General features: G+C 36.0%; 1 long non-coding RNA gene across 1 annotated transcript in view; it reads left to right on the top strand.

Moving 5' to 3' along the window:
* The window catches only part of LOC106823535 (uncharacterized), a 49117-nt gene extending 48576 nt beyond the window's left edge, over positions 1-541 (top strand). The window contains exon 5 of the long non-coding RNA XR_011499400.1: positions 42-541. This is a non-coding gene — a long non-coding RNA (uncharacterized lncRNA). The remainder of the gene's footprint in view (positions 1-41) is intronic.
* The last annotated feature ends 16297 nt before the right edge of the window (positions 542-16838 follow it).

Genomic DNA, 16838 nt, shown 5'->3' with positions numbered 1-16838 from the left:
TACTTTAAATTATTTGACTCTCGCTCTCCCCCTCCCTCAAGTAAAACTGCCACTCCAGAAAATGCCCCATGTTCATCCTATGGCCTTCCAGACCGTCTTGCATCCCATCCGTGTCCTCAGAGGTATGTGTCAACCCAACTGGAGGAACAGCCAGCTGTACCACACAGCCTTGCCCAGCTGGGGGGTGAAGGCACAACTTGCTAACATTGCTATTTGTATATCAGTGAGTGAAATGAGAAGCACCAACTCAGTTAAGCAACAGATATTTTCAAGGCAAATTTGCTGAGCAATATCCCAGCTTCAAGAGTTATCAGAGGTGAATAACATCTGGACAGGCTTTTAAGACATTTCACAACTTAGATGGAAAGAAACTCTTCTTGACTTTCCCAAATATGCAACCACACTCCACCCTCCCCTCATCTGAACGACTAATGTACCTCTTGCGGATGACTGTGACATTTATTGCACCTATTTAAAGGATATAATGTTCCCTAGAGAGAAAAAAATTAATAAATGCTTGTATGTCCAGCATGAGAAACAGTAACTAGAGAAGACAAAGTTTCATGTTACCTGACTCCTAGATACACCTGCTCAACCTTTCAGAGGCCTGAGTCTGTAAGGATAAAGAATGCAATATGAGAAATAGCAGTGCATTACCCAGAGAGTTCCATTTTACAGCTCAGAAAAAGACAGAAGATCTCCTATTATTTATGGCAGGTTATTTATGGGGGATAGAATTCTCAAAAATTTGGCTTTCTGCTTTATAAAATTATCTCCAAATGCAATAATCATACATAAATGCTCTACTTCCTGTTGCTACTCATAATGGGCTTTTTGGTAAATATTTTCTTCTATCACCAAAACAATCTAAATAACTTGTTTTGATTTACTTGCTGAAAAATCATTGTAAAATAGAAAAATACTGTGTTCTTGCGAGGACATAAAATTCATATATGTAGCAAGAAGGTGAACTTTAAAAGTACAGTGCAGAAACTACAGACTTGAATTCCTTTTGATATATATCTTAGTTTTAATTATCTTCTCTTTCCTTGAATTTTGACATCTAAAAACTGAATCCCTCTCTTCTGGAGACAGTGCACATACTGCAAAGCTGCAAGGGTGTACAGAATTCCAAAACTGTAGAATATAATAAAAATTAAAACCAGTAAATCAAATGTTTAAAATTTAATATATCATTATCGGGGTCTATGAGCCTTCATGCTTAGGATGGACTCATGGGGAGATTCAAGATTTCAAGCGAGAGTTTCATATCAGAATTATCTTCTCTAGACTAAAACCATATTCCAAGAGTTCTGACTTGGCAGATCTAAATTTAGAACTGTCTTTTAAAATACTGATTGTACAGCAAAGTATACAAATAAACAGACTCCAGGGAGGCAAAAGCATTCGCTCCTTTCCTCCAGAATCAGCTTCCTTTACACCACCCTGCTCTGGTGGCTGTAAGCCAATTCCTGTGGCAAGACATATTAAAACAGCTGTGTGGCTCTGTGCTGATCGGCAACGTGATATTTGGCTCCGTCAAGTCTGGAAAATGACTCGGGAGCTAATGCTGTTACCTGCCTGACTTCAATGTATCTTTGTTTGCTTGCCACAGGAACAACAATGTAATAACAGGCTGTTTACCGTCTTCATTATAGTGGACTGGTGAGGCTGAGTTCTAGAGGCGCTGGCAAAACTCAGCCAACAGATTGGTGGTTTTATTTATTTATTCTTTTATAAAGTTAGCTTTTAATGGCCCATTTGTGATTGAATCCAGAACTTCATAGTCCATACTGCTGACCACTGTTATAGCTAGGAGTCCTCGATTTTGCCAAGAATTACTGGCTGTGTCCATAAGACACCAACAGGACCAGATGCAAAATGCCATTTACTAGTTATTTTGTCTATATTATAATTCTGATGGTAATTTTTAAGTGACCCAACCAATTTAATACAAATATGGAGTGAACACAGACATACCACCAAGTGGAATTTTGCACTGTGGGGTATGCTTGTGTGAGTGGTTCTTTTCTCACAGGCTCTATTGTGAAAGATTATTGTTTGTCAACTTGTCAGAGCTACAACAGAGAGTAAGTCATCTCACTTACTTGAAATCCAAGTCTTAAATTTAGTTAGAATAAGCAGATTTATTAATGATTATTATAATGTGGGTCATACTAATTGAAAATATCAATTTATAAATTGTCATTGAGTATTGAGTTTTTTCTACTGTGTTAGGTTACCATTGTTTATATTCCTATATTTCTATTAAGTTCAGGGTGTGGCTGACTGTTTTGATGTTAGGGTGATAATAGAGAGAAGCAGTTGGTTTTAACTTGGGGGGATTTCAAAGAAATTAGAATCATCTCGGGCCATTTTATTTATTTTGATAATTTTTCATCCTAGTCAAAAGAGACAATGGCTATGTCTGACTCAAGGAAAAGTACATAATCTAATTTGTACCAGGATTTAGGAGGATTTATTACACCACAATAAAAAATGAAATAGAAGCAAAACATAAAACATAGGGACATTCAGACCTACCCCTTCTGTCTCCCAGTGTTTCATTTTCCAGGCATCCCCTGCCTTTCTTCCTGCGTCTCTGTCAATCACAGGACTTGTCTGGCTCTCTGTCATGTTCTCTTTCTTTCTTTCACACCAGCAGCATCTACCTTTTAATACCAGCCTCTGGTACTACTCACCTTTTTCTCTCTTTTAAATGCCTTTTCACACTAAAAAAAAAAAAAGAAAAAAGGTTGAGAGAAATCTAATTATCTTCTGCCATTTTCTCCCTCTCTCCTTGCCTCCTCCATCCCTGGGAGAAAATAGATTCAGATGCTTTAGGATCAACATACCTTTTTAACCTAAATGAGATTCTGATTTTTCTACTCCGATTTGGGAAAATGGTATAACATCCTTGTCTCATTTGGGATTCAAGGAGGAAAGCTTTTAATATCTCTGTTGTAATATATGAATATGTGAAACATAATGCTTGCTGTGCATTTTTTAATCAGATTAATGAAATTCCCTTTTATTCCTAGTTTAGTAAGTTTATTCCTAATTTAGTACTGTTTTGAATAGATTGAATTTTATCAAATGCCTTTTTGTATCTATTGTAATGATCACACAATGTTTTTCCTTTATGACATTAATATGGTGAATTACTTTGGTCTTTGAGTGTAAATACCTTTCTGGAGTAAATATCTGTAGTGATGACCTCTCTTTTATTTCTGATACTAGTTATTTTTACCTTTTAAAAAAATTTGTCTGTCAATATAGATTTATCACTGTTCTTAGTTTTTTTAAAGAAACAACATTAAATTTGTTAATTTGTTTTACATTTTTTCCTTTTGCTTCTTTCTGCTTTTATATTTATTACTTCCTTTCTTCTACTTTGTTTGGGTTTAATTTGCTCTGGTTTTTCAAGAATCTTCAAATGAGAACTTAGATTAGTAAAAATCATTCACTATTTTTCAGCCTTTCTTCTTTCCTAATATAGTCATCAATGCTATAAATTTTCCTCTAAGCATGGCTTTAGCTACCTCCCAATGTTTTCATGTCATATTTTAATCTTCATTGATATTATCTACATTTTATTTAGCTATTTGACTTATGCATTATTTAGAAATATATTGTCTAATTCTTAAACATGTAGGTATTTTCTTGCTACCTTTTCACTATTGATTTCTAGTTTGACACTATAACCAAAGAACATACTCTAATTTAAATCTTTTGCAATTTGTCCAGCTTTTCTACTTGGTCCCTGTGGGAGGTTTGCTGTGCAACCAGCTCTGTGCTATTATAGAAGCAAAATCATCATTGTGTTTATTTGCATTTTTTTTTATTACTGGTGCAATTTTTAATTTGGGCGGATATTTGTCTTTTGTTTAGAAATTTTACATATGACAATTGTATTTAACATTTTTTCTTTATAATTCGTATCTTTCATTTCATGTTTAAGAAAATTATTCCCTATCTTGATATTCTAAAGATATTCTAACACATTTTAATTTTTTAAGTTTCTATGATAGTGAAAGAGCATACTAACCAAATAAGATACCAAGACAACATATATAAACCAGGACTGATCTAAGCAAACTGATAAATGCTGTCACTCTACCTAGAACCCATATATATATATTTTTTATCTCTTATTTTACCTCATCTGTCCAAATTAAATCATAACCTCCTAGTAACAATAGCTAACATTTATTACCGACTATGTGTTGGGAACTATGCTAAATGCTTTGCAGACACATTTTATTTAATTCTCACACCAACCCTGTGAGGTAGGTATTATTGTCATCCCTGGTTTACAAATGAGGACAATGTCCCGCTAAAAGTCAAGAATCTGGTCATCAACTGAACCAATACTTGCACTCAATAGCCCATCCAGGATCTGAGTCAGTCACTATGCAGTGCTAAGGTCTTACCAGTGAAGCTGAGTACCAGAGGGTTACTGTAAATATTTAATAAGAGCATGGGTACCCTTCAATCTTGTTTCCAACACAGACACAGATGAAAAGAAGTTAACCCATGCACCATTATAAGCTTGTTAATTTGCTGTTTTCTTGTTTAACCTGAGGGGTGATTCAAGGGTGATAAGGATTTATGAGCTTGTTTTGCAGAAGAAAAAGAATGCCTTTAAAGAAGTTGCAACCACCAGGTAACCAGCCTCCAGCTGCTGATTCCCCAAATTCTAGTTGCCCAAGGGCTTATCTGGAGTGACAGGAACACAGATTTCCCCTTTGCTTCTCTGAAACTCCTCCTCCCAAGCCCCTTAGCTCTATAAAGTCTTTCTGCTTTCTTCCTTTGTTAAGGTGAATTTGAGAGAACTTATCCTTCTGCCTTCTCATTTTGGCCAATTTAAATAAAACTTTCTCTACATCCAAGTGCTGGTGTCTCAGTGATTGGCTTACTGTACATCAGGCACATGAACTTGAGATTAAGAGCTTTAGTATCACCAGCATACAAAGAACTGAGTAATTACTCTCTTTACCTTTGGGATTTCTCTTAGTTCTGTTTCTCTTCTTTCCTCTGATCTCCCTCATTTCCATTCCTTTGCTTATGACTTGAATTCTGACTTTTTGCTTAGGCTCTTTGGATTGACAGCTCTATTTTACTCATCTGCCTAGCTCTGATTTAGTACTAAGTTTTTATTGCTACTGTATTGGGATTTCACTCCATCCAATGCTCAGGGTTGAGTCTATTGCATGTCTATCAGGGGATCTTAAACGAGAAATGTGCTATGCTCTTTCTATAACTCTAATAACAACTTGTGACACACCCAATACCCCCTCTAATACCATTTATCCATTCATTTAACCAATATTTATTTTTATTTCTGTCTTTCTCTCTTTCTCTCTTTTTCCCTCTCTCTTTTTCTCTTTTTTTCATCTTTCTTTCTTTTGAATTTCTCAGACATTTATCATGTAGAGCTGGTCTGTTCTAAACATTGGACATATGGAGATGAATAAGGTGTATGCCTTGCCTTGAAGAACTCATATTCCAACTGAGAAAACAGGATTTTAAACATATGGATGACAATCAGTGAGATAGCATTGCATAAAATATTCTAGGTTCATCATGGATGTTTCCACAAAAGACACAACAAATGAGCAAAAAGATAAGTTTTTCAGATGGATGAGGAGGAGGTGCTGGGAACTAGGGCATAAAGTAGAATGCTAGATCTCCGTATATTCCTTCAAAATTGAACGGAATTAGCTTGAGGCAAAATGCTGAGATGATCCTGGTAAAGGAGTTTATGATCTTAGAAAGATCACAGAAAATAGGATGTTTATTATGTTAAAATTTTTCATTTGGGTCTTTACTTTCTTTACTCATTCCCTCTTTTTCTTTTTCATATTTCTCAGGGTGCTTTTCGTAACCACAGAAGTGGTGAGAATTTTTCAGTAACACCTATTTTAAATATAGTATACTGTAGCAGTCTATGATCGAGTGCAACCCTAAGAAGCCACATCACCTGCAAGATCTGAGAGCCTTCAGGTCCAGAGGCCATTTTACTTGCGTAATCTGCTGTCAGTGAAGAGTAGCACAGTGAGCCATTTTAAATGTTTTTATCTTTCTTCACTTTCTAAGGACTTTTTTTGATAAGTCGCCAAAACATTCATAAGAGTAGTTATTTTAGAAAACTCATTTACTTTAGCCAGATTGAAAATAAAATATGTGTAAGTTTTCTGTACGTATACATCATTTCCACTGTCTCCTCCTACAAAGGAAAACGACATTCAACAATAAATTTAGACCCCTAAAATATTTCCTTAATTTTCCTGTAAAATATGGCCTAAAGCATTGAGACTATTTTTCATTTGTCATGAAGTTGTTAATCTCTATCTTTTCTAAGTTAAAGAAGGCTTTTAACTTTATATTATTGAGACTGAGCTGCCACTAATAGAGAAGTCACATTTATGCATATTACTAGCATTTCTAGTCTAATTATTTCTTTTCAGCTCTTCCAGAGTCATATCAGTTTGAAGGAACCCTAAGTCATCCATTCTTTGCTCCATTTAATATTTTCTGAATTTGTTGGTTAACTTTTTATTCCCAAATACAAAAATGATTGATTTTTTTAATTGAATTACTTTACAAATGCATTTTTTTTTAAAAAAATAAGCAAATTAACAAAAGAGAGCAAGAAAAAGAATAAATAGCACTCTCTTTTACCAAATTAAAAATGACAAAGCTATTTTTTAAAGGTCAGAACATAGCAATCATCTTCAAACTCAGAGTTATAACTAACTTTGGGGGGTAGTTATAATAAAAAGAAATAGGTTTAATCTACAGTAGAAATGGCTAAATTAGATATTAAACAGCACTGTTGAACTATGTATTATAAGAAAAGATAAAGATTTACCCATGTTCCACTAAATTTTGACGCAAAAGGCAGTTTAAGAATAGTTCCGGCCTGAGTCTCCAAATTTAACTTTTTTTGCAAAAAAAAAGAGACCGCACACTTCTCCAAAAGAAAAAGCAGTTTTACTTGAGATAATATAGAACTGATGAAAATAATAAACTCAGCGTGGAAGAAAAAAGTCACAAAACTTAGAGTGATTTAGAATAAATCCCCAACCTAATTTTGGAATGTCTCCTAAATATCTATGATAGAGAATTGTGCAGGCTGCTGAACATATATTTTACTACACAGCTATCAATAGAAGTTTTTAAGTGTACATCTCTGATTTCTGGATATTATTCATTTATAAATTATTTAAATTTTGAAACATAGTCAAATTTAAAAAATTTTTTAAAAGGATGAGGTAAAGATCAAATGAATAAGAATTTGTAGTACATTTCATTTTATTTATGAATGATTCAAAACATTTTAATTTCCCTGAAATATTATTAACATGTAAGTAAAATATCAAAATTGCTTTGTTTTCACAAAGAAGATATATAAGAATATTTTCATATGTGAAAAATATCATGGCAATGCTTCACTATTGTCAAAAAATTTTATGATAAAGAAATTCTGATACTTGGTTATAATAGTTGTCAAAACTGAATAATATATGCCACATTGATATATAGATCCAAAAGAAAAAATGCATTATTAACTGTACTTATTAAATTATGGTACTAAATTTCATCCAGCCAAGCAAGCAAATGTTTTTTGTTGCAATTTATCCACTAAATTCCTGCCATTGCTGATGTCTCCTGTTGCACAATAATTGGAAGATTTGCAGTTTTATTATTTTTGAAAATGAATTTAAACTTTGCAGAAATTGCATGGGAAAAATCTAAGTTTTCAAAATGACTTTTATAAATGTTTGTAAATGCCATGACCTTTGCGGCAAAACAAAGCACTAAAACTGTAAACGTTTTCATCTGTCCATTTTCAAGGTGCAGAAGACTAATATACACATTTTTCTGTTGATTCCGCATGTTGTGAAACCATCACAGGTCTTTCTGGATACCTGACTCCTGACCAAGACAGAGAGGGCCAAGCTCAATTTTTCTGTTAAATAATAGTCCAATACTTCTTTCTTATTTAAAAACTGAATGTTCTCGTTTTTTCTTCCTTACCTCAATGGACTACTTTGAGTATCTCCTATGCTGGGCGCATCCCACTTTGTAGACCACTAGTTTCGACTCCATTTGGGTCATCCGATGTGGTGATGGGGTGCTAACTAATGGATTACAATTTGGGGTACAGCTCAACTTATGATTGGTGAATTTCTTCATCTATTGAATCACTATCTTCCCTCTCTTAAATTTTACTGTTTGGTGTTACTTTGTTTTACTGGAAATGGTAAAATCATGTCTAGATTGAGTATTTCAGGGGTAGATAAGACTTTAGAAGTCATATAGCTCAATTTCCCACTCAGTTGAGGTGTAGCATTGCCAGATCTGGCAGTAAAAGCACAGGGTACCCAATTAAATTTGAATTTTGAATAAACAACACATTTTAAAGTCTATGTATGTCCCAAATATTTGCAAATACTTGGTGTCCTGTATTTTATCTGGCAACCCTATGGAGGTGACCACTCTGCAGGAATCTCGGCATGTGGGTAGCCAGTTTCTCCCCTCTCTGAATGGAAGGAAGCAGTTCTTGGTACAGAAGAGAGTAATTGATTGTAAGTGGAGTATACCTGTATGTAAGCACTGAAGTCAGCTAAGATGACATTTCTATTTGCACTTGCTCTTTGTTATGAGATGTAAATTATCTAATATCCTGACATGATATGGCCTCAGAAGCTTTGCGGGATGAGAGCAAAGGTAATACAAAGAGTGAATTTTCAGTCTTGATGATCCAGACCTCATGTGTCACCGATGAGGAAGATGTACTGAGTTGATTAAGGGCACAAAACAATGGTGGATAAACTGGACAGGCAGCATGTGTTTCTGGACTCCTGGTCAGAGAAAGTCTTCTTTACTGACCACAGAATATTCTCCAAGCTTCCTAGTGGGTTTAAGCTCTGAGACGTCTATAGGCCCCCACGGAAAGAGCAACCTTGGCACACAGCTTGCTGTCTAGCATTTCGGAGCTCAACTTCATTTTCAGAGCAGCTCCCAAAATGCAGTTGTAGACTTGAGGCATGGAGAGAAGCTCACCCTCAAAAGGCATTCTCCGTGACTGATGGAGAATCCCTACTGCCATTCTCTCAAAACCTTAAATGTAAGTTGGAGGGAGAAAACAATAAGAGCTCCTTTAAACTGAAATCATCATCGTGGTATAGCTGTTTATTCTATGTGTCAGGTTTGGAGATTAACAGAAATGGGCTATGGAGGCATGTTAAAAAGTTATGACCCCAATAAAAAAAGCTCCTTAATTATCAGCATAGTGAAGCCAGTCCACCGTGGGAAAACATGCTTGAAATCCACCAGTCAAAAGGAACACGACTAGAGGTTCAATTTTGTAAAAGTAGCGTCTTTCTGGAATGACAGTAGCTGACCTACCCTGAAAGATGCCAGGCTGGAGACAGGGGCAGGGCCAAATTCACGGTTCTAGGACCTGTGCGTCACACATGGCCCAGTGCTTAGAAAGGCTCTGTGCTTGGCGTAATGCTCTGCTGTTACTGTGTTGAAAACCTTAACGATTTTGAGCAAGGAGTCCTCCATGTTCACTTATTTTGCAGTAGGTCCCGGAAATTATGCAACTGGTCCAGGATGGAGGTGAGAATTTTGGTCAGGGCTCCAGTTTGTGGCCAGAAAGTAGAGGTTTCTCATGTACTAGACTCTCTTCAGAGGTAGCTCTGTGGCCAGAAGTTTTCTCATTATTGGTGGGGGAGTACCGCATGCGCACATCACCCAAGTCAGATCCAGCTTTTGGATCTTCGTTATCATTTCTTCCTGTATCCAGCGGGTCACTAAGACCTGTGGTTTCTATCTCCCACAGATATTCAAAATCTATTCCCTCCTCTCTGTCTCCTCTGTTAATGGCTTCCTTCAAGCCTCAGCATTTCTTGCGGTCAATTCTGCCAGCTACCTCACTGGAATACCTGACTGGTTCTGTCTTATCCTCTCCCATTCATCCTCTGCAGCATCAAATTCTGTCTGCTACCACTGCCTGTTTTTGTGAATAAAGTTTTCTTAGAACACAGCAGCACGCATTAATCTACGTATTGATTATGGCTGCTTTTGTCCTATAGCAGCAGAGTTGAGCAGTTGCAAAAAGGCCTGCAAAAGTTAACATACTATCCGGCCATTTACAGAAAAAGTTTGCCAGTCTCTGTTTTATAGTTGTGATGAAATTATCTTCTGACATGCATGTTCAATCTTTTTTCTTTCCTGTTTAACTCTGAAGTGCCATTCTATTGCTTGTAACATAAATTCTAAGCTGTTCAACCTGGCATACCCGGGTCTTCATGGGCTCTTGCCCCCATCTCCAGACCCTTTACTAATGCTCTTCCACAAGAACCAGTGCCTGGACCATTGGTTCTCAGCAGAGTGGAGGGGGTGGGTGGGTGGAAAGGAGGGGGAGGAAAAGATAAGTGGAAGATTTATCAGATTTACTTCAGAAGCTATTCCAAATGCCACCCTTTATTCAAAGGTCGTTTGTGGGACCATGACTTTCTCAAGATTTTTAAAACTAATTTATATTTAGCCTGCAAAATATAACTTACCCAACTGAATATTATCCAAACAGAAGAAATATTCAGTGATTAAAAAATATTTTGCCCCAAATGCAGTGTACTTCTATTAAGAATAACTAACATTTATTACTTACGATATGCCAGATGTTATCTTAAGTGTATTCAATGCATGTGCTCGTTACAATTTTTAAGATGCTATCTTACTGATGGAGAAAGGGAGGCTGGGGGGTTAAGCTGTAATTAGTAGGCAGTGGGGCTGGAATTCAAACTCGGGTGTCTCGATTCCAGAAACTTCATATTTAACTACTGTTGTCTAGTCCTTCTGAACTAAAGCACACTTTTTCCTTGAAGTGAGGTCAAGTTTCTCTGGAAAATATCATGAAGGTAAATAGTTTAGAATTTTATTTCTAAAATAAAACTGTGCATTTTGCTTAGGATGGCCTGTGTGAAGCCAGAAGGGCAATTCTGTCTCTGTGATTGAGGAGGACCAAGTAGCCAGATGGCTGCTTCTACCTTTATCTGTTGGAAATTAAGGGTGACTGCAGGACTTGATGAAGAGTTTGAACTCCCGAGGTACAGTGGCTTGGCAGTTGACTTTGGGCTTTTTTATTTATTTATTCTCATCCGCTGATGAGAATAGCATATTTTGTTTGGGATTAAAAAATTTGGGAAGCCTCAATAAACCAAGGATGCTATCATCTCTGGAATTGAAATAAAGATATTTAATTTGACCACATTAGAGCTGTATCGAACTTTATGGTGGGCACTGAGGCTCAGCAAGGCAAAGCACCTTATCCAAGGTCATGGGACAGACTCACAACTAGAACCAAGGGCTAGTTCTCTGTGAACCAACGTACTTAATAACCAGGTCCCTCATTTCCTGGTTGCACGTACATGGTTCATTGCTTCCAGCTCTTGGCATCAATATAATTACGTTTTATAAACAAATTAAAACTCTGAGTATGTAATAGAATCTGTTGTCAGGTATATGAGATTGCAATACTCTTTCTTTCTTTAAATTCTTCGACAAATATGTGTACAGCACGTCACAGCATATGTAGTAATAGTAAACTTTTGATAATTCTTACCATTCTGGTGTCAGCGATGTCAGTCCAGTTATCTTCTCTTTTTGATCATGACCTTGGTAATTACTATAATGAAGCAGTTATCAGCCCAACGATACCAGAGACCTCAACTTTCCTCCTCTTCACCTCAAAAGGTCTCTGGTCCTCACTCTTCCTTGCTTCTTTCCAGCTTCCATAACATGTAAGGTCTTTGGTATTTTGCGAGACAACGGTATGTGCTCTATTTCCTGTTCTCTTTTATGTCTTTTGAAACCTGGCTTTGAAACAGTTCACTCATCTTTTCTCTTTTTCGATCCCTTGTTCTTCACTGGCCTCTTCCCTATGTCCTGAAAATATGCTCAGGTAGTCCTTAACACGAGAATATTCTTTGCCCTGCTACTGCCTACAACTGTAGCATTATTTCTTTTTTTACTTATTTCTAAATTTCTTCAAAAGTTGTCTGAATTAATTTGCCAACCCTTCCTAACCATTCTTTCACAGCCTCCTGTCATATGCCTTGCTTCCCCACCTCTCTGGTGAATTGTTCTCTCAAAGGTCAACACGTTAACAAGACTACTTGTTGTGATCATTTCACACATATACAAATATCAAGTCATGGTGTTGTACACCTGAAACTGATATATATGCATATCAGTTATATCTCAATGAAAAAGTCAACACAAACTCATTATTGTCAAGTCCAACAGATCTTTCTTATATTTGAGCTTCTTTCACATGGCTGCAGAGTTTGATAATTTTTTTTTTCTTGAAAATGTTTCCTCTTTTAGCTTCTGTGACCTTGTCATTTCCTGGTTTCCTCTCACCTCTTCATTACTTCTCAATTTTTTTATCTGGTTTCTCCTTTCTCTCTTGTCCTTTAAGTTCAGATATTCCGTCAAGCATCTGTGCTCATTTTTCTCATCCACTTTGGCACCCTATCTTTGAGTCATTTCATCCCCTTCCACAGCTTCAGTTATCAGAGAAGTTGTTGGCTTTCTAAGTTATGGACCTCTTTGAGCAGCTGACCAAACCTATGAACCCCCAACCCCAATTTTAACATAAGTTAGCATTTGTTGAACACTTACTATGTGATTTATGAAATCCTCACAACAATTTCATGAGGTTGGATGAGGGAACTTGCCAAAGATTCACATGTCCTAAGTTAACTTGGCTGTGATTCAAACCCCAGCAGTTTGACTGTAAATATGTGGTGGTACTCAAATTCTCCACACATTGTCAGCAGGATTATTGCCCTCTGACTCCCTTTTAAGGGACTCCTAAACTGTTGCCATCAAGACAATGGCTACAAAACCTCTCTCTCTAGCTACAACCTGAATTCTGTGTACTCCTCTTTTAAAAATTAATTTTATTGGGGCTGGCCTGGTGGCATAGTGGTTAAGTTCGTGTGCTCCACTTTGGCGGCCCAGGGTTCATGGGTTCAGATCTGGGTGCCGCCCTACATACCACTCATAAAGCCACACTGTGGCATCATCCTACATATAAAATAGAGGAAGATTGGCACAGATGCTAGATCAGGGACAATCTTCCTCACACAAGAAGAGGAGGATTGGCAACAGATCTTATCTCAGGGCCAATCTTCCTCACCAAAAGCAAAAAAAATTTATTGAGATATAATTGCCATATCATAAACTGCATGTATTTAAAGTGTATAATTTAATCAGTTTTGACGTTATGTATATACCTGTGAAGCCATCACCACATTCAAGATAATAAACATATCTATCACCTCCAAAAATTTCCTGAGTGACCTTTCTTTGACTCCATCCTGCCCCTCTTCCCCACCAGTCTGCCTAGAAGCAACCACTGATCTGCTTTCTGTCACTGTAGAGCAGTTTGCATCTTATAGTTTTATATTAATAAGATCAGACAGTATGTATTCTTTTTTGCCTGGCTTCATTCATGCAGTTTACTTATTTTGAGATTCATTCATGTTGTTGTATGTAATGGTAGTTTATTCTTGTTTACTGCTGAGTAATATTCCATTGGATGGATATACCAAAATTTACTTATCTATTCACCTGTGATGGGCATTTGAGTTGTTTCCATATGGGGGCTGCCACAAATAAAGCTGCCATGAACACTTTTGTATAAGTCTTTGTATGGAGCGGATTGATTAGAATATATGGTATATATACGTTTAGTTTTTTAAAAAGATGCCAAATAGTTTTGCAAAGTACCTGCAACATTTTACATTTCTGTCCTGATGTACAAGAAGTTCAATTGTTCCACAGCCTTGCCAACACTCAGTATGGTCAGTATATTTAATTTTGGCCATTCTAATAGGAGAGTACTGGTATCTTGCCTTTTAATTTGAATTTCCCTAATGTCTAATAAAATTGAGCACCTGTTCATGGGCTTCTCTGTCATCCACATATAGTCTTTGTTGAAGTGTTTTTTCTATTTTAAAAATTGGGCTTTCTTTCCTTATTATTGAGTTTTGAGAATTCTTTATATATTCTGAATACAAGTCCCTTATTATATCTATCATTTGCAAATATTTTCTTTCAGTCTGACTTTTCATCCTCTTAACAGGCTTGTCAATATTTTAACTAATTTTTGAAGATCAGAAGTTTTAAATTCTGTTGAAATCCACTTTATAAATTTTTTTCTTTTATGGATATGGTTTTGGTGTTTGATTGAAGAAATCTTTATCTAACACAAGATTATAAAGATTTTTTTCCTGTTTTCTTCTAGAAATGTTAGAGTTTTGGGTTTAGCATTTTGGTTTTGAATCCCTTTTTGGTTAATTTTTGTATGTGGTGGAATCAAAGATCATAATTTGCATATGATTATCTAATGGTTTGATCCCCATTTGCCCAAAGATTATCATTTCTCAATGCAATTGCCTTTTCACCTTTGCCAAAAATCTGTTGTCCGTCTATGTACGGGTCTGTTTCTGGACTGTTTTGCTCCATTGATCTAATGGTCTATCTTTATACCAGTACCACACTGTCTTTTTTACTTTAGCCTTATAAATAGTCTTGAAATCAGATAGGGTTAATCCCTCTTTGCTCTTTTTTCTCAAAATTGTTTTGATTCTCCTAGGGCCCTTGAATTTCCGTGTATATTTTAGGATCAGCTTATCAATTTGTACAGAGTAGCCCACTGAGATTTTGATTGGGACTACATTGAATCTATAGATCAATCTGCGGAGAATCAATATAAAAAATCTGGTCTTCTCAGCCATGAACGAGAGACATCTCTCCACTTGTTTAGATTTTCTTTAATTTCTGTCAGCAATGTTTGACAGTTTACATGGCATGCACATCTTTTGTCAGAGTCACCTCAAAGTAGTCAATAAAAAAATTATTTTATTAAGGTCATAATAGTTTATAAAATTGTGAAATTTCAGTTGTATGTTATTGTTTGTGAGTCATTATATATACGTGCCCCTTTATCCCTTATGCCCAAACCCTAACCCCTTCACCTCTGGTAACCACTACTCTGTTCTCTTTGTCCATGTGTTTGTTTATCTTCCACATATGAGGGAAATAATCGAGTGTTTATCTTTCTCTGTCTGGCTTACTTTGCTTAACATGATACCTTCACACTCCATCCACATTGTTGCAAATGGGACAATTTTGTCATTTTTTATGACTGAGTAGTATTCCATTGTAAATATATACCACATCTTCTTTATCCATTCATCAGTTGATGGGCACTAGGGTTCCTTCCACATCTTGGCTATTGTGAATAATGCTGCAATGAGCATAACGGTGCATAAATCTCTTTGAATTGTTGATTTCAACCTCTTTGGATAAATATCCAGTAGTAGGGTAGCTGGGTCATATGATATTTCTATTTTTAATTTTTTGAGGCATCTCCATACTGTTTTCCATGGTGGCTACACCAGTTTGCATTCCCACCAGCAGTGTATGAGGGTTCCCCTTTCTCCATATCCTGTCCAACATTTGCTATTTTTGTCATAGTAATTATAGGCATTCTAACAGGTGTAAGATGACACCTCATTGCAGTTTTACTTTGCGTTTCCCTAATGATTAGTGATGTTGAACATCTTTTCATGTGCCTTTTGGCCATCTGTATATCTTCTTTGGAAAAATGTTCATATCCTCTGCCCATTTTTTGATCAGGTTGTTTGTTTTTCTATTGTTGAGGTGTAAAATTTCTTTATATATTTTGGAGATTAACCCCTTGTTGGATATATGATTTGCAAATATTTTCTCCCATTTGGTGAGTTGTCTTTTTGCTTTATTTCTGGTTTATTTTGCTTTGAAGAAGCTCTTTAGTCTGATGTAGTCCTGTTTGTTAATTTTTTCTTTTGTTTCCCTTGCTTGGGTGGACAGGGTATTCAAAAATATGCTTCTAACATTGATGTCAAAGAGTGTACTGCCTATATTTTCTTCTAGGAGTTTTATGGCTTCATGTCTTAACTTCAAGTCTTTAATCCACTTTGAGTTAATTTTTGTTTATGGTGAAAGATAATGGTCTACTTTCATTCTTTTGCATGTGGCTGTCCAGTTTTCCCAACACCATTTACTGAAGAGATTTACCTTTCTCCATGGTAGGTTCTTGGCTCCTTTGTCAAAGATTAGCTATCTATAGATGTGTGGCTTTATTTCCAGGCTTTCAATTCTGTTCCATTGATCTGTGTGTCTGTTTTTGTGCCAGTACCATGCTATTTTGATTACTGTAGCTTTGTAGAGTATTTTGAAGTCAGGGATTTTGATGCCTCCAACTTTGTTCTTTTTTGTCAGGATTCCTTTAGCTATTTGGGGTCTTTTGTTGTCCCATATGAATTTTAGGGTTCTTTGTTCTATTTCTGTGAAGAATGTTATTGGGATTTTGATTGGAATTGCATTGAATCTGTAGATTGCTTTAGGTAGTACAGACATTTTAATTATGTTTATTCTTCCAGTCCATGTGCATGGAATATCTTTCCATTTCTTTATGTCATCATCAATTTCTTTCAATAATGTCTTATAGTTTTCATTGTATAGGTCTTTCACCTCCTTGGTTAAATTTACTCCTAGATATTTTATTCTTTTTGATATGATTGTAAATGGGATTGTTTTCTTGAGTTTTCTTTCTGTGACTTTGTTATTCTGGCACAGAAATGCAACTGATTAAGAAAATTATTTTTTTTTTTAAAAAGGCAATGAAATCACTAATAAAGGCAAAAATATAGTAAAAATAGCAGATGAACCACCTATGAAGATAATATAGAGGTCAAAAGACAAAA

The sequence above is a fragment of the Equus asinus genome, chromosome 30, assembly GCF_041296235.1.
Source record: "Equus asinus isolate D_3611 breed Donkey chromosome 30, EquAss-T2T_v2, whole genome shotgun sequence".
Classification (NCBI taxonomy): domain Eukaryota; kingdom Metazoa; phylum Chordata; class Mammalia; order Perissodactyla; family Equidae; genus Equus; species Equus asinus.
Note: the sequence above shows the minus strand (reverse complement) of the source record. Positions and strands in the feature narration are given on the sequence as shown.